Source organism: Melospiza melodia, unplaced genomic scaffold, assembly GCF_035770615.1.
Source record: "Melospiza melodia melodia isolate bMelMel2 unplaced genomic scaffold, bMelMel2.pri scaffold_70, whole genome shotgun sequence".
Classification (NCBI taxonomy): domain Eukaryota; kingdom Metazoa; phylum Chordata; class Aves; order Passeriformes; family Passerellidae; genus Melospiza; species Melospiza melodia.
Genome location: NW_026948802.1, coordinates 2,502,003 through 2,519,869, shown reverse-complemented (window position 1 = coordinate 2,519,869; position 17,867 = coordinate 2,502,003). Strand labels below are relative to the sequence as shown.

At 50.6% G+C, this 17,867-nt stretch overlaps 1 pseudogene; it reads left to right on the top strand.

Annotated features, from left to right (window-relative positions):
- The first annotated feature begins 841 nt into the window (after positions 1 to 841).
- On the top strand, positions 842 to 6,034 carry LOC134413992 (cell division cycle protein 20 homolog; annotated as a pseudogene).
- Positions 6,035 to 17,867: the final 11,833 nt, after the last annotated feature.

The window sequence follows — 17,867 nt, the reverse complement described above, 5'->3', positions numbered from 1 at the left end:
TCCTGCCTGCATACACCGTGCTGCCAGCTCAGCAGTGCAGCACAGCACGGGCTGACGCTCCCCATTGCTCCCACAGGTGCAGCTGGAACCACAGTACATGTTCCTGATGCCCAGAAGGGCCTTGGAAGGGGTTTCTGTCAGTGAACAGGCTGCTGGCTGGGCTTCCTGGCAGGCCTGCTTGTTTTGGAGCTGATTTTCATCTTACGCTCTGTCCAAATTTGGACTTACGAGAAGACAGTGAGTGTTTAGTTCACCTTTCCCTCAAACAGCTTCTTTTGAAAGTAGACTTCTTTTGAAAGTCTACTCTACATAGGAAACATTCCCAGTGAGGCTGCAGTGTAGGTGTGGCCAGTCCATGATTGTTTAAAGAACTCTGCTGAGGGTTCTGCTGCTGCCCAGAGCTTTCACTGGCCTCCTAATTGCTGGGCCTTTTCCTGGGGGGCCCGCTGGGGCTGCAGCCAATGCTGGCTCCCACTGAGGCTGCCTGGCCAAGAGCAGCCCCAGGGGCACAGGGCAGAGGCAAAGCACAGTGGGGAAGAGAAAGAGCAGGGACGAGATTGCTCTTGAAAGGCAGGGGAAGGGAGAATGTCGCTTACCTGAGAGTGCCCCGAAGAGCAGCTGGAAGGGGTACCGGCTGATCAAGGACCCCCGAGGAGCGGAGGGAGGGCGTATCGGCTGACCGAGTGTCCCGAGGAGCGGCTGGGGAGAGTGGGGGTGTGCGTTGGTGGGGAGGAGCGGCCGGAGCGCTTGCACGGTCCGGTGGTGGGGAGGCCGGCGGGGCCTGTCGGAGTAGGCACAGCCCGGCCGGTGGGCACGGCCAACGCCGCCCGCCCGCAGGACCATGGTGCAGTTCCTGTTGGAGGCGGACCTGCACGGGCTGCTGAAGCTGGACACGCTGATCCCGAATGCGCCGCCTGCGCGATGGCAGCGCAAGGCCAAGGAGAGATGCCCCGGGCCCAGCCCCGTCGGCGTGTCGCCCATGAAGCCAGCCAATCGCTCCCACAGCTCCAGCAAGACGCCATCCAAGATACCCAGTGAGCGCTGGCCACCGGCGGCAGAGGTTGAGTGCGGGAGCCTGGCCCAGGCTGCTTGTCCGTAGCCATGGGGCTCTAGGCTCCCTGCCACGCTGCCCTACCGGCTGCTGCTCAGGCAGGAGGAGGTGGGTTGTGCTCCTGACAGCCACCCACCTCCTTGCCAGCATGAGGGGCAGAGCTCTGAGCACTGGGGCTGGCCAGCTGCTGTTCGCCCAGCTGAGCCTTGCTGGCACAGCTGTATGCTAGGATGAGTGTGGGCGGGACTGTCAGCTGACAGCTTTACATCCTGTGAGCGTTTCTGTATCTTCCCCTTATCTCTGGACTCTGGAATTGTTGCACTAGACCCAAGTGCACACAGTCCCTAACCAACTTGGTGGCAGGGAGGAAAATATAAGTTAGTTGTGACTGGGTGGCATGAGACCTCAGAGTCCTACTTGTCTGGTGGGTGTGATGTGGAAGAGTGTTGGGTTTACTCCCATGAAAGCTTTAATACAGGCTGTTAAATAGCTGTAAGACAATATTTTCATATGTGAATGCAGGTAAATCTTGATCCAAAATTCAAAGCATCCCCAAAAAGGCTGGGGGGGATCGCTACATTCCCAACCGCAGCACTATGCAGATGGAGATGGCAAATTTCCTCCTAAGCAAAAAGAATGACCCTGCTGAGGATTCCTCTACCAAGAAGGTGAGCATGTTGCTAAGTTACAATTACTTAAACAACCGCTACTCCTTCCTGCCCCTTTACAGAGCAGTAAACTATAGGTTCTATCAAGTGGGCACACGGGACTGACAAGTCCCAGCCATCACTACTTGCAGCTCTGGGCTTCAGGAGCCTAGGATGTGATTGAAGCTGTAGAGACTGCCATGCACTCTAAGCCTATGCTGCTTCTGGAAGCAAAATTTAGCTTTTGACTAATGAGGCTTTAAAATGTAGCAGGTTACAAAAACACAAAGCTGTAAGCCTATGCAAAGTGAAACTACTGGTGGTAGCTATTCTAGGACAATGTCTCCACAGGGAACACTTCTGGAATGTTTTACACTGTGTTCTGAAATCTGTTTGTGAAGCATTTGGTCGCTTTGTGGCTGTGGCTTTTCCCACTGGCAATAACACTGAATTTGCCATTGTGTGAAAATGTGAGCAGGACAATATATGAAAGTCTGAGGAAAAATTGCTTTGACCTGCCTCTGTGTGACTGACCTTTGCAGCACAGGCAAACATCTTCAGATTCTAAGAAAAGGGGACTTAGGTGTCTGTTTAAATTGCAGTGTGGGAATTGTTTTAAATGCATTGCACTGAGGGTGATTTGTCTCTGTAGGAGCAACAGAAAGCCTGGGCAGTGCATCTGAATGGTTTTGATGTAGAAGAGGCAAAGATCCTCCACCTCAGTGGAAAACTAGAGAATGCTCCAGAAGGTATGATACAGAGTCTGTGTGAGCTGAATCAGCAGCAGAGATCAGGTCAGGGGAACAGCAACACAGAGGCTCTGTGTGTGGTCACAGGAGAAATCAACTGGTTTCTGAGAGCTGCACAGGCTGGAGTCTCCTTTCTTATGGTTCCTGAGGTCGAGGGAGGGCATAACAGTTACAGTGAATTTATTTAGGAGAGGTGCTATGACTGCCAGTTGGTCACCTGTTACAGGGCTTGCAAGGGTCTTCAGGGTGAAGAGAGAGATGAGAATCTTGACCTCATGTTCAGAAGGCTTGATTTATTATTTTATGATATATATTACATTGTTACTATACTAAATGAAATAGAAGGAAAGTTCTCAGAAGCTAGCTAAGCTAAGAATAGAAAAAGAATGAATAAACAAAGGGCTGTGTCTCAGCAGAGGGTGAGACCCAGCTCTGCTGTGAGTGGTCAGTAAATCCAAACATTCACCCGAGACCAATCACGCATCCACCTGTTGCATTCCACAGCAGCAGATAACCATTTGTTTACATTTTGTTGCTGAGGCCACAGCTTCTCAGAAGGGAGAAAAATCCTAAAGAAAGGATTTTTATGAAAAGATGTCGGTGACATTTCACCTGTACTGCAGGTTCCAAACCTTCATGAAGTCTGTAAGAGCATCAAACCCTCTGCTGTGCACTTTCTAGCTTAAACTGCAACTAAATATAATGGGATTCAAAAACCCAAGTGTTTGTTAAATTTGTTTCCATGAATGACGAAATTGTAGCTCACCCCTGTTCAGCAGTTCATACTGCCAGTGATTTTAGTGCACTGCAGGCTTGTGAGTGTTTCTCTTAGGACTTCATTTTCATTCCAAGGGATTCCTAGGTGGGTGAGCAGCACTCAGCTGGGAGGAAACTAACTCAGGTTAACAAACCTGTTCCCCTGCACACAGGCTATCAGAATAACCTGAAAGTGCTCTACAGTCAGAAAATGGCACCTGGATTCAGCAGGAAGAATAGCAGAAATATTCCCTCAAAGCCAGAACGGGTCTTGGATGCACCAGAGACGTTCAACGACTACTGTAAGTAGGCTACAGGGTTGAGTGCTGGGCATCCAGAACATTTTGCACTGGATTGCTGTTCCTAGGACAGTGTAACTGGGCTGTCTGTATTATTTTGTGTACCCAGGCTAGCACAGACCACTTCTGGAGTGTCCCTGTGTGGCCTTACAGGGACAGTGGTCTAGGGCACTGTGTAGGTGCCTTGGAGCAGGGTACCTGGCCCCAGCAGCTGGGCATAGTGACACTCAGAAGGCTGCCCCTCACCTGTACGTGTGTGTGTGCACATGTGCACCCACACCTGCTGCATCAGCACGGGTGAAGGGCAGGGCTCTCTAGCCAAGCATGGTGTGACCTGCATTGCTCTTTCAAAGTGTAGATCTGAATCTTGTAGACTGGAGCTCCCAGAACTTCCTGGCAGTGGTTCTGGACAACACTGTTTATCTGTGGAATCACACTACTAGGGAGATTATCCCCCTGCTGCAGATGGAGCATCCAGATGTTTATATTTCCTCTGTGTCATGGATTAAAGATGGAGACTACCTTGCTGTTGGCACAAGTAGTGCTGAGGTTCAGGTGAATGCAAGAGTAAAACTAGAGGTGTTTTCTAGGGATTGACAGAACTGGGGACAAAACCTTGCCTGGCAGAGGAAGGATGCCATGCACCTGACTTGTCTTCCCTGGTGTGGGGTGGAACTGCCCAGTGTGCAAGGCAGCGTTTCGTTTGGGGGTTTTCTGATAAGTAGCGTTACCTTCTGTGCTATAGTCATGAGATACACACTTTCTCTGTTCCCTTACTGAGAAAGCTGAATGCCAGAGCCTGTGCAGTGAGGTTCCTAGGGCATAGAAACAGGATTGGGTTTCTTCTGAAGAACTTTTTGCTTTGCCTCTCCAGCTATGGGACGCTGAGCAGCAGAAACATCTCCGAACCATGACCAGCCATTGTGGCCATGTGGGAACCCTCATCTGGAACAGTTACATCCTCTCCAGGTAATGCAGTGGGTCAAGGGCAGTTTCCAGTTGTTGCAAACTCCTATCCATCAATCTATGTTTGGCATGGGTTAGGGATGGCAGAGAGAAGTTTGTCCTGGCTTGGGATTCTTACTCAGCCTTATCTGTTGGGGCTGTGAGGAGAAGGCCTCTTTCCTGTATTGCAATTTGTGCTGAAGTTGTAAAGAGCTTGTGTGGGTGTTTCACTCACACCAACAGACCTGTGTTGCTGGTAACACTGGTTGAAACCCAGTGGCAGCTATAGCAGTCTTGCAACAACAAAAATGGATTTAGGTGAAAATGTGCAGCTTGACCCTGCAAGCCTTCTCTTCTCTCTGCAGTGGTGCACGGACTGGGCACATCCATCACCACGATGTCCGAGTGGCTGAGCATCACGTGGCCGCCCTTGCTGGCCACACACACGAGGTGTGTGGACTCAGATGGTCTCTGGATGGCCGCTACCTGGACAGTGGTGGCAAGACAGTCTGGTGAACGTCTGGCCATGCACCCAAGGTGGGGGTGGCGACTTTGCTCCTGTGCAGACCTTCACTCAGCACCAGGGTGCTGTCAAGGTGAGCACAGAGCTGCCACGGGCGGATATGTGTGTGCAAGGCAGGCATGCAGCACTGGCTGGGTGCAGGTTGCCTCTGGTATGTTTTAAAATGAACTCTCCTCTCTCAGGCTGTGGCGTGGTGCCCATGGCAGATGAATGTTCTAGCCACTGGAGGTGGCACTAGTGACAGACATATCCGCATCTGGAACGTGTGTTCTGGCACCTGCCTCAGTGCTGTTGATACCCTTTCCCAGGTGAGAGCTGAACATCAGCTTGGAGACAAACACCTTCTGGCAGCACACCTCCACAGAGCTACTGGCTCCTCAGGCCCAGAGGCACAGGGAAGGAGGGGGACCATGCTTGCCTCCGAGTGGTGAGCATCAGCACATGCACCTCGCCTCACCTGTGTTACTGCCTCTTTGCAGGTGACTTCTATCCTATGGTCCACAAACTACAAGGAGCTCATTTCAGGCCATGGCTTTGCACAGAATCAGCTGGTTATATGGAAGTATCTAAGAATGAACAAGGTTGCAGAGCTGTAAGGTAGATGGACAGGGCCTGGGTGGGGGGGCTGTCAGAGGTTGAAGACAGCTGCACTCCTTGGTTTGAGCCTGCAGCATCACTGATACAGGACAGTATCCGGGGCCATGCTGCTAGGAGTAAAGCATGCCCACGGGGCTGTGGAAGAGATAGCATTGATCCAAGTGTGTGCTTGGGGTCTGAAATCATGCTGCCACAGCCACTGGGGAGACAGCTATGCAAGCTGGCAGGGCTCATGGGAACATACAGGAGTAAATGTGCATGTGCTGATCAGCTCAGCCCTGACTGCACATTCCTTCTCCTCCTCAGGTGATACTGATAGAATCTTGAACCTGACCATGAGCCCTAATGGTACAGCAGTGGCCTCAGCAGCTGCTGATGAGACACTGCGGATCTGCCGCTGTTTTGAGATGGATCTCATAAAGAACAAGAAGAAGGAGAAGGCAAACAATGCCAAAAGCAGTATTCTTCACCAGAGCGTCCACTGAGAGCACAGGATTGTTGTGGGGAGGGGGATATTTGGTATTTTATTGTGCAGTATTTTAAATGTTGATGAACTGCTTAACTTGACTTTTTCTTAATGGAGTCTGGTGGAAGAAAAAGCCATGGCTCCTAAACCCAAGTCTTTCTCCCTGAGGCTGGGGATCTGGGCAAGGAGTGGAGACCTAGGTCTTAAGGGCCAGTTTAGAGGCCCCTGAGCTTAGCACAGCCTAGCAGAAGGATGCTGTGCAAGGGCTGTACTTCTGTTTCTGTCCCAGCTAAGATAGATATGTCACCTGCCCCATCTAGATGCTGACTACAAGCACAGCAGCTCCACCACAGGCTCAACTGAAAGCACAGCATGGCTGTGGCCTCAGTTTGTGTTGTCCTGGCCTGTCTCACAAGCCCAGGGACACCTTCCTATGGCTCTGCAGGCAGATCTCAGTTTGTCTTGTTAGCTACAGGCAGCCATCACTGCCTGCCTATGGTGCTGGAGTAGACTAGCTGTTGGAAAAAAAAGGAGGGAGGGAAATATAGAGCAACAACTGTAATCACCCCAAAGGCTGGAAAGGGGCTGGCTCTGGCATAAAGCCTGATGCAAAACAAAAGGTTGGCTTACACTGCCACAGCCAGCCTGGATGTCATGCAAGAGCCACGCAAAGCACCACCAACCCTGTGCTCAGCCTTCAGTCACGTATTCTTCCAAGAACTCTGATCTCCCTTCCCCTCCTGCTGACAGGAGGCCCTGGTGCCTCACTGAGGCTTCATGCAGGGGAGCAAGCACCAGGGCTCAGCTGACATTTATTGGAGTTTGAATCCCCTACACTTGGAAAAATGCCTTTTTTCCAGGCTGAACTGTGCTGGAGCAAGTTGCAGGAAATATATTTGAGCCCTTACCTGACCAACAACCAGCTCAGCCATGATGCTTTGCACGGTGGAGATGCAGTGTCTGAGGTTGTGGGGCAGCACCGGAACCATCAAGCCTGTCCTTCAGCTGCACCAGCATTACCAGGGGCTGCTGGGAACACTGCACAGCTGATAAGCACCTTGGCCTGTACAAAGCAGCTCCACCAAGCCTGTGCCTCCCATCAGCCCTCAGTGATTAGGTGAGGGTAGATTATTAACTGTTTTCACCTTTCTCTCAGCACAGTACCACACTGTGCCTAGCACCAGCTCTGCCTCCTGAGCCTCACAGCAGCTGGAACCTTCAAAGGTTCCGACTTGTGCTCTGCCAAGGCCAGTGAGTGTGTAACCACACCCACCAGAGCACCCCCCCACACACACACATAAAGCTGATATGGGGTCACAGTCTCAACAAACAGCCACTGAGCCAGCACCTTCCCAGCAGTGCTTCTGGTGCATCCCCATTTGGCCACTTGGGAAAGATCAGGAGGTCCAAGGATGGAGCTCTCCCTCAGACACAAATCCTAGGGCCACAGCTGTCTCTAAAGGGGAAGCAAGCAGGAACCCTGATGCAAGGCTGGGCTCTTCCACAGAGCTGCGCTGTTGTTGTAGGAGCCCTGCCCCACAGCCCTGCACTTGGTGCTGGGAGTTATCACAGACTTGTCCTGTAGGGCCACAGCTGATTAGGCCTTCCCTGGTCCCTGACCTGGAAGGAAAGCTTTATATGCCAGAAGTTCCTGTCATTTTTTCAGTCCCATGTAAGAGCAGCTCAGTTTTGTCACAGACTCTTTCTTTCTCCTTAGCACATGCCGCACACCCAGATGCTGTGTATTACATAGTCCTTAGAGGACCTCTGAGAATTACCAGAGGGTAATGATACTGCAGGGTCTTTGACCCCATGCTGGTCTCTCACAGTCCTGGAGTGAGGAGGAGCAGAGGAAGGAAGTGGGCACTGATCCAGCAGGCCCAGTAAACACAGCCCTATAAGGTGTGAATTCAGTTCACAGCATGACAGCATATTAATTACCAAGTGCCATGGCCAGCCCATAGAAGAGCACAGCTAACAGGAATAATTGGAGGAAGGGAGAGCAGAGCACATGCAGGGAACAGCCCATTCTAAAATACCAAGCATAAGTAGTTTAAAGCATTGTTACTATTTTGGGCAAAAGCAAAGACAATCCTGTCTTTAAGCAAGAGCCAGCAGGAGGGGAGAAGGAGGCTTGACAGGAAAAGGTCCATGTCAGCTGGACCACCTACAGCTCCTGAAGTGGTGACTTCTGAGCACTGAACTAACATTACACCCCGCTTCAGCATGGACAAGAACAAATTCTCATCCAAGTCTTTACTCCCAGAGAAGCATCAACAACTGGGAGAACACTGCATGACTTCTCACATACAAGGACATTGAGTGCTGTAAAAGAGAGTGATGGCTGTGTGCAGCTTAGGCATATTAGTCACACCAGTTCAGGGCACTTGAAGATGTTTTCCTGCATTTCAGAGCAGGGCCTTGAGGTGTACAGCAGCCCAGGTCAGATCAGCAGAGCTCTCTCACACCAAGCTCTGCTCCAGGGCTTTTGCTGGACATCCACTAAAGCCCTCCCACCCCACAACCCAACCCTACAGCGAAACTCAGCATCTGGAGGCTGCTGATCTAACACATTTCTCCCAGCCACATGCTGCCCAGCTGGCTCCCCACTCTTCTTCCCAGGCTTGAGTCAGCACTCAGGCTGCCCTCTGCTCAAGAGGGCCCAGTCATGGGGGGATGAGAAGGGGGATGGCAGCCCTACACCCCAACAGTACCAAAGAGATACCAGAATGAGACAGTTGGAAAAATAACAAAGCCCAGCCAGGCAAAGATGCACTTCTGCAGCAAAAGCAAGACAGCAACATTAACCAGCTACATTGTGCACAGATCCATGCTGCAGGGGCATTCACAGATAGCAGCAGTTTCTGCTTTGGCAGATTCAGAAAGCAACAAACTGCTGTTTCTCAAGCACTCAAGTTTCCAAAGTCTCTATTCCCTGCTCTGCCACACCTCAAATCCCCATAATTTCTGAAAAGCAGCAGTTCCTCCTGGGCAGGTGGCCCAGGGCCCAGCCCACACCCACACTCCACCCCAGCCATTTTTTGACAGGGTGGAGTCGCTTTCACAACAGAAGCCTTGACACACATCCAGCCCTGAGCACTGCTCTACCAAAACAGTTGGAAACAATCTGCCATCTGCTTCATCAGCACACAGCCATCACCCTCTTCCCCCAGCACAAACCTGCTGCACCAGCTGCTTCTCCCAGCCCTGCCTTCAACCACGCTGGGCAGGACCAAGCATTTGGAAGAGCTTTTGCTTATATTGAGCCATGAAAACAAGAGAATAGAGGCATTTCTCCTTCTGTTTGTTTATTTGTGATAGAAGAGCAGCCCAATCTGACAGGGCCTGGCTCCTTCACCTCGTTCTCGAGGCCATCAGCATGTTTTGGTTACAATCAGGGCAGGTGTTGGGCACCAGGCCAGAAGAGCTGCTGCACTGCCTTGCTGAAGGACAGAGCACATCTTCACACAGGCCCAGTCAGATCCACAAAGGCAAGAGGTGCTCACTTAAAACCGCCCTCTACTCTACTCAGGCTAGGCCAGAGCAAGGCTGGACCCAAGCAGGAGAGCCCAGGAGCTGATTTTAGGGGCAATTATTGCTCAAGTCTTGAATTTACAGGAATGGAAATGGTCCAAGACTAGGCTGAGCTTGGTCTCCCCCACTATGGAGCAAGCCACCAGCTGCCTTAGAGGATCAGGTAAGTGTGGCTTAAGCACACACTGAGCACCCAGCCCAGGCACAAGGAGAGCAAGGCAACCTGGGCTTATCACAAGGGGGAAGTCTTTCAGGCTGTCACAGCCCCTGCTATGTACTAGGCACAGGGCATGGGTACCGTACTGGGCAGGTCTGGGCCCTTAAGTCCCATAAGTACTGCCCCTACATTCTCCACTGACACCTGGGCACAGATATGCCAGGGCAGGACTCCCAAGCTGGGCACACAGAGACCAGAAGGGACATGCAGCACTGTGGCATGGAACAAAGTGGCACAAGGCATCATAGAGCAGGAGCGCTCACACATGAGCTAGCAGTAACAAGCAGCCAGGGATGAATACAAGCTCTTGTGAGACAGGGAAGAGGAGAGGGCACCAGGACAGGAAGCAGTCTCTTCTTTTGGTCCTACTCAGAAGGAAATGGCGGCTAGGCAGAAGAGCCAGATGTAGGCACTTGAAGAAAGTTCCTTTGGAAACACTGGAATGGGACTGCAGCCCCACAGCTCTGATGCAGGCAGCTGCCTCTCTGCTCAGCAACACTGCGAAACAGCACAAGCCCTCCCAGGAGCAGAAGTGGCCCATGGCTGCTCAGAGCAGGGGGGCTGAGCATGCAGACAGGGGGCAGCAGGACTGGGCACAGGGGTACAACAGTCTGTAGGCACTTGACTTGGCTAGTGGCACCCAAGAGCAGAGGGACAGGTCCCAGCTGCCTCTGCCGTGGGGCTCTCATTGGCTCTGAGAGCACTTCACCCTCTAGTTGGCTTTGACCTTGCCATTGGTGACAGTGCCATTTTCATGGATGCTGCTACTGTTGTGCTGGGCTGCTTGTTGATCCACCCTGGGCAACCGCTTGCCCTTGGTGTAGGACTGGTACCAAAAGCTGGAGAAGAGGATGAAGAAGATGGTCCCATAAATCCAGACAAGATGAGTGAAGATGGGCAACTGGTATTGGCAGTTGGGCATGAAGTAATACTGGGAGATGTGGACAGAGACAATCACAAACTGTGCCTGGGAGCAAGGTAGAGTGGGAAAGGAGTCTAGGTGTTGCCTTTAAAAATAAGGTCTCTAGTGGGTCCCCTGACCCTGCTCTCATTAATAACTTGTTCTTACTCTGCCTTGGATATAAGGATAGCTCCCAAACAAAAGCTGCTAGGACTGTCCAAGTTCCCTTGGTTTCCTGAGGGCCAGCTCTCATCTGCCTTTGAAACACTGGGGCTCTGTACTTTCCATCCTATGGAAAAGAACTGTCCTTCTCATCCAAATGCCCCTAGACGAAAGTGGGGTTTGGCCTCCCAAATTCTTTCTCTCCAAGGATTCTCCCCTGACAACAAGTCTGGCTGGCCTTGGCCTCCTTAGGGCTGCCTCTAATCAGCCTTTGAAATACTGGGTCTCCACCTTTCCTTCCTATGGAGAACAGTCATTCCAGTCCAGGAACCCATGGCTGAAATGGAATTCCACCCCCAAAAGTCCCTGAATATCTAAGGGTTACTGTAAGACAAAATCTGCAAGGATAGACAGGTCTGGCTGGCCTTGGCTTCTGGTGACTGCTTCTCATATGCCTTAAAACCCTGGGGTTCTGCGGTTTCCTTCCTATACAAAAGAACTGTCCCTCATGTCCACGTGCTCCTGGCCTCAAGCACTTGACAATTTATAGGGACATGGGAGCTCTGTGCTCAGTGAGGTGGGGAGTGAGGACAGCAGAGGAGAGCCCTGGGATGGACGGAAGGGTGGTTTCAGAGATGTTGGATCCTTTTCACATAGTAGAAAACAGCCAGAGAAAGAAAGAATTAATTCCAAGGGCACCTGGGGAAAATCAGACTGGAACCAGGAGAAAGGAATTTCCCTTCCAGGACAGGACTGTGGTGCAGCACATCTCCAGCAGGAGCCTGGAGCAGCCCAAGGCTCTGTGTGGGCAGGCAGAGGCAGGCAGGAGGCAAAGCTGTCAGCAAAGGAAGGGGCCAGCCAGGTGGGGCAGCCGGGGGATGCTGACAGCCTGCAGGGACAGAGACAGAGACACAGGTTTGCTCAGCACCAGAGACACCTTTCCCTTGCTTGTCCCCACCTGTCATCCCTGCCAGCAGTTTTCTCCTCCACCTGGAACCTGGGGACACTTTGTCAGTCTTATGCCTCACAGGTATCTACGTAAAGTACAAGAAACTTCAGTGTTTCAATCTTACATTGAGTTCCTGAGAAATTTTTTGAGCACATTCTGAGGGACTGGGTCTGATGCAAAGAGCAGCAAAGCCCCAGAGGCTCATTAAAGTCCCTGTGCTGTGTCTGTGCTGCTGAGCTGGGCTGGGCTCCTGGCCCAGAGGCAGCTCCTGGCAAGGGCAGCGCTGCAGAGAGACAGCTCTGGTCAGGAGCAGCTCCTGTGCACAGCCCAGCAGGGCTGGGGCACTGCCAGGTCCCCTCAGGGACACCAACAGGGCACAGACAGAGCTCACAGGGGCTCAGCACTGGCAGGGGCTGTGGCATGTCCCAGAGGGGGCTGTGTCACAGCAGCACCTCTGTGGCTGTGTAACAGAGCCACAGAGCAGCTGTGATGTCAGCCAGGGGCTGTGTGACAGCACAGAGTGGGCTGTGTGAGGTCACAGATTGGGCTGTGACATCACAGAGTTTGTTGTGTGAGGTCATTGAGAAGCTACAACATCATAGAGGGGACTGTGTGACATCACAGAGCTGGCTGTGACATCACAGAACAGACAGTGATATGAAAGTGTGACTTTGTGACATCACAGAGTCTTCTGAGACATCACAGTGCAGATTTACGATATCCCCTGTTTCTGTGAAATCACAGGCTGTGTGACATCACAGATGGCTGTGTGACATCACAAGAGGCTGTGTGACATCACAAGGGCAGTGTGACATCACAGGAGCTGTGTGACATCACAGGGGCTGTGTGACATCACAGGTGCTGTGTGACATCACAGGGGCAGTGTGAGGTCACTGGGGAGGTCACTCTGCCCCAGCCCCCCTCACCGCTCCCCCCAGAGCAGTCCAACCCTGCTCGTGCACAGCGCGGTCCCTCCCTGTCCCCCCTGGGTCCCCCCGCCCCCAGATCCGCAGCCTCCCCCATGGGATGTTCCATGAGATCAACCCCAGAGCCTGACACGGGGACAGGGGGCCGGGGCCCTGGGGGTGGCACAGGGGGACAGGGACCCCCCGGCAGCTTCCCCATGTCCCCCAGGGCCAGAGCCTGGGCCAGGGCTCCTTCACCCTGATACCAACAAGGGGCTAAGAGCGCTGAAAAAATCCCCAGCAAGGGATCAGCAAAAACCAGATTTAATATTAAGGGACAGCAGCACAAAGTTCCTTGGCAAGAGTCCTTCTTCTCCTGACTGGACGCTTCAGGCACACCAAGGAAACAAAGCAACCACAAAACCAAACAGAACCCAGGCAATCAAACCAGAAATTAACTGAGAACTGCCCCTGTGTGTGTGTGTGTGTGTGTGTGTGTGTGACACAAGGACACTGAGGGCAAGGATAAAAGCAATATGGCCTAAAAACTTAACAGAGCTAAAACTTAACAGGACCGAACTTACACCTTAACCTTAACTGATACCTTAAACCTCACAATTTCGCAAAAGAACAGCACTTAACAGTATTTAACTTTACTTATAATCTATGACTTTGCTATTTAAAAGAGGAATAACATTTAATTATATTCAACTTAGCTTATAACTTATATTAAACAAACCAGTTTAGCAAAATAACAGCTCTCAGCAGCATTTAACTTCACTTAGACCTTCATGACTTAAACTTCACTTACAGGCCTGACTGACTCAGCTATCCAAGCCACTCCAACCCCTCAGAGAGAAGCATTTCTGCCCCATTTCCCCAGCACAGGCACTCCTGTGTGCACACAGACACAAAGAGTCAGTGCAAGGCACCTGTGAGAAATTCCCCTGAGGGCAGGAAATGCTCACTGCTGATGCTTTGGCATCTCTCCAGCAGACAAAGGGTTGAGCCTGGAGGAGTGGGGGGATCGGCCCAGGCTCCGTCGTTGTTGGGGATCCCCGAGTGCAGCAAACGGGAGAGTTCCCGGCTGGGAGAGGCCCCACTCAGAGGGAGTCGCTGGCACAGGAGAGCTCCAAGGGCTCCTTTTGGAGCACTGTTTGCAGGGCGCCAAGAGAGGGGCTTCAGTCCCAGCAATGGTTCATCCTGGCCACACTTGGCACCAACAGCTTTCTTTGGCATTGTGTGAACAGGGATGTTGTGCCATTGAGGGAACAAAAACAGTTCCCAGGGCTGCTCCTACCGAAATCAGGAGCTGGTTGGGCAGCAGCAGTGCCTGGAGCAGACAGTGTTTGTGATGAGCTGCAGAGGAGCTGAGCCCAGGGGCTGTTGGCCAAGGCACAGGCCCAAGGAGCATTTCTCAGCTGGCAGGGTGGCCTGAGAAGGGGAGGGGAAATGCTGCAGCACAGGGCCATGGAACCAAGGGACCATTGTGACACTGTGGGGCCCTGTGAGACCAAGGGGCCATAGTGACACTGTGGGCCCCTGTGAGACCAAGGGACCATTGTGACACTCTGGGGGTTTCATGGAATCATGGAGACCACTGTGACATTTTTGAGCCTTATGGAGCCATGGAGACCGTTGTGACACTTTGGGGTGTCATGGAACCAAGGAGACCATTGTGACACTGAGGGGACTCATGGAATCATGGAGACCATTGTGGTGCTATGACGATCCATGGAATAAACAATGCATTGTGACACTGTGAAGCCTCATGGAACCAGTGAAACCACTGTGACTCTGGGGATCCCTCATAAAACCAAGAGGCCTTTGTGACACTGCAGGGCTGCATGGAACCAAAGGTCCATTGTGACATAGCAGGGCCTCGTTTCATCAGTTGTCCATTGTGACACTGTGGAGCCAAAGCAGACCATTGTGACACTGCAAACCCCCAGGGTCCAAAGGTCAATTGTGACATTGCAGGGCTCATGGAACAGAGGAGTCATGTGACATTGTGGGACCTGGGGAACAACAGAGACCATTGTGACACTGCAAGGCCTCATGGAATTGTTGGGACCATTGTGACTTTGCAGGGCCCAATGGAACCATGGGCCACTGTGACACTGGTACCCCATCAAACCAAGGGGCCAGTGTGACACTGCAGGTCTTCTTGTAATCAAGGCACCATTGTGACACTGTGAGCCCCACAATACCAAGGGAACACAGAACTGGCTGGTTTGGCCTCCCAGGGGTCACCTGACTAGTCCAACTGACCTTGCCATGGTTAGGGTCTCTTCTCATCTACTACTGAAACACTGGGACTCCATGCTTTTCTTGCCATTAAAAAGAACTCTCCTTCTCCTCCAGGCAGTCATGGTCAGAATTGGGATTTCACCTCCAAATTTCCTTATATCCAAGGTTTTTCCCATAGGAATATTGCCAGGACAAGTCTGGCTGGCAATGGTTTCACAAGGGTCAGGTCTCATTTGTCCCTAAAACCCTGGGGAAGGGTCTGTGCTTTCCTTCCTATGAGAAAGAACTGTCCTGCTTCTCCAGGTGCTGATGGCGAGATTGGAGTTCCACCTCCATAATTCCCTATATCTGCTCCCAGAGAAAATCTGCCATTCCTGACAAGTCTGGCTGGCCTTGGACTAGTGAGGCTCTCACCTGCCTTCCAAACACTGGGGCTCTGTGCTTTCCTTCCTCTGGAGAAGAACTGTCCTTCTCAGCCAAGTGCCCATAGCCACAATTGGGATTTCACCTCCAACATTCCCTGTTGTGTCAGACTGGAGGAGATTGTTGTCCAGAATCATTTCATGTGTGAGAGAGGAAGGGGTAGGTGCAGTCTTGCCCTGCCCTGGAACCCCAGCACTGCCCTGCCCTGGAACCCCAATTCCCCCAGAGCCTCTATCACAGCCCAGCAGTGTCTGCCAGTTCCTGGCACAGCACAGGCAATGCTCCACAGCCACCTCTGCAGCCCCCAGCCCAGCTCCTGAGGGACCAAATGACCCACAGTCCCACCTGGGGGAAGGGCCCAGGGAGACTAAGGGGTATTTAAGGCTGACCACAAGGCGAGCACACATCTTGATCCAGCCTCCTCTTGGAATTTTTATGTGAACACTCCTGAAATCCAGGAGTTGGTAGCTGTGTGTGTGCTTCTCTGTATCTTTTCTTTCTTTCTGTGTCTTCTTCTGTTTCTCCTGCAAAATTTGATTAACATTACATTAAACAGGCTTAGAGTTTGTGCAGTTGAAAGCACTAAGTCAATGGTTTAAGAAGTGTTTTTTATTGGTTGAATGTCTGTTGTAGTTTGACATGAGAAGAATTTTAAAAAGTAATACAAAACTTTTTGTGTAACTGACAATCTGTTAAACCACTAAGATACTGAACACGCCTCTGTTAAACACAAATGTTAAAGACAAAAAAACCCAGGAACCTCCTCTTTCTTTTCCAGTCAACGAAGAAGCAGTGGGCCCTGGCTGCAGCCCCCATCTCAACCAAACCAAACCAAACCCAACCAAGCAACCCTGCCGTGGGCTGAGCCCCTTCACCCATCCCCAGGCCACCTCCCCCATCAGCCCAATTCTAACCAAACCAAACCCCAACAACTACCAAACAGGAAAACAAAAGAGGCTACAAAACCCCAACCAAAAGAAAGCTAGCCACAGCTATTAAAATCTTACAATCAAGTCCCCTCCCCCCAAAAAACTAAAATAAAAAACCCCTACAACCTACAACCCATACAAAATAACCCCACAACTAAAAATTTAAACACTAAAAACCCCAAAAACCAACCATAAAACCAGACCTAACACAATCCAACCACAAGTTACTAGCAGGTCAGGTGTTAACCCTTTCAATTCTTCAATCTTCCCTCAAGTAAAACTAGAAAACGAAATACAAGCATACAAAAAACAACATAAACCCATCAAAATCACTAAAGAAGAAATGAAATTGCAAATAAAAAAAACCCCAAAAAACTTTAATCTTAACACTAAAATCCTCCTATAAACTATAATGAAAAAATTGTTTTCCATTATAACACAGAAAACTATAAAAAAATCAAAATACACAAATTAATATCAAATAAAAACTGTTATAGGTTAGTTGCGGTGGGGAATTAATCACTGACTAATAAGTCCAAATAAAATGAAATTTATTAATTGTTACAGCAAGCGATAATAGGCAAAGTCAGCGCCCCGGGCATGCTGGGCGACAGGGGAGTCCCCACTCCACCACTGCCGCACTCCTCTGATATTTCGTGGAGTTCTTATACAGTCCTGCTTCTGGGTTGATGTGTAGTGCTCTGCATATTCTTCTTTTGTGTCTAGGTGGTCATAGTCCATCCCCAGGGGGTCTGAAGATGAAGATTGGTATTTTCCTTTGTCTGGTTCCTGGAATTTTAGGCTCAATCTGCCGAGTTCCTGGAATCTTAGGTTTACTGAGCGGATAACCTGATACTGTGCTATCAATCATAGCAAACCCCCCACCCATATTAACATTTCACTAAACAGATAAACAAATGTTTATGAAACCCGTTGTCTTTGGTTTCACCTTCCTTATCCTTTTAAGTCTGGAAATTTACTTAGCTGTTACAGTGCTAAGAAATACAATAAAAAATATGTTTTATTTTTCTTTTCCCTTTCTCTTTCCCTTCCTTTTTCTATCAACCTTTAGCTTTACTCCTGGCTGTTGTATTCTAAACTCCTGTAATTCTTTTATACATTGATCTAATGCTTTATCAGAGTCTCCTTTAACGGGCCCTAAAATAGAACGCCGTGTTAAGGGCACCAATCTCGTACACCATGCGGAAGCTATGTAAGACCTACTTTGAGCTTTAACCCTTTTTATAGTATGCTTTATCTCCCATCGATAGTAAGCCAAAATCTTCTGTTCAGGAGATTCGTAAAGATCTAAAGCCGAAGCTGTATCCAGCCCCATCTGCCTCCTCAGGTTCATCTGCCAGCTATCAAATATGTGCTTGTGCTGGCATGTGTTGCACCATAAGTGCCAGAGCAAAGACTGTTCCACCCAAAAGGTTTTACCACTACTCCCCCAATACAGTGCTACCCAAGCGGCACAATACGGCCTATAACACTCAGGGCAGTTTTTCCCCGCTGGTCCCCTTATGTAAAAAGCCGATAATGATTCAACAGTGTCAATCAATTC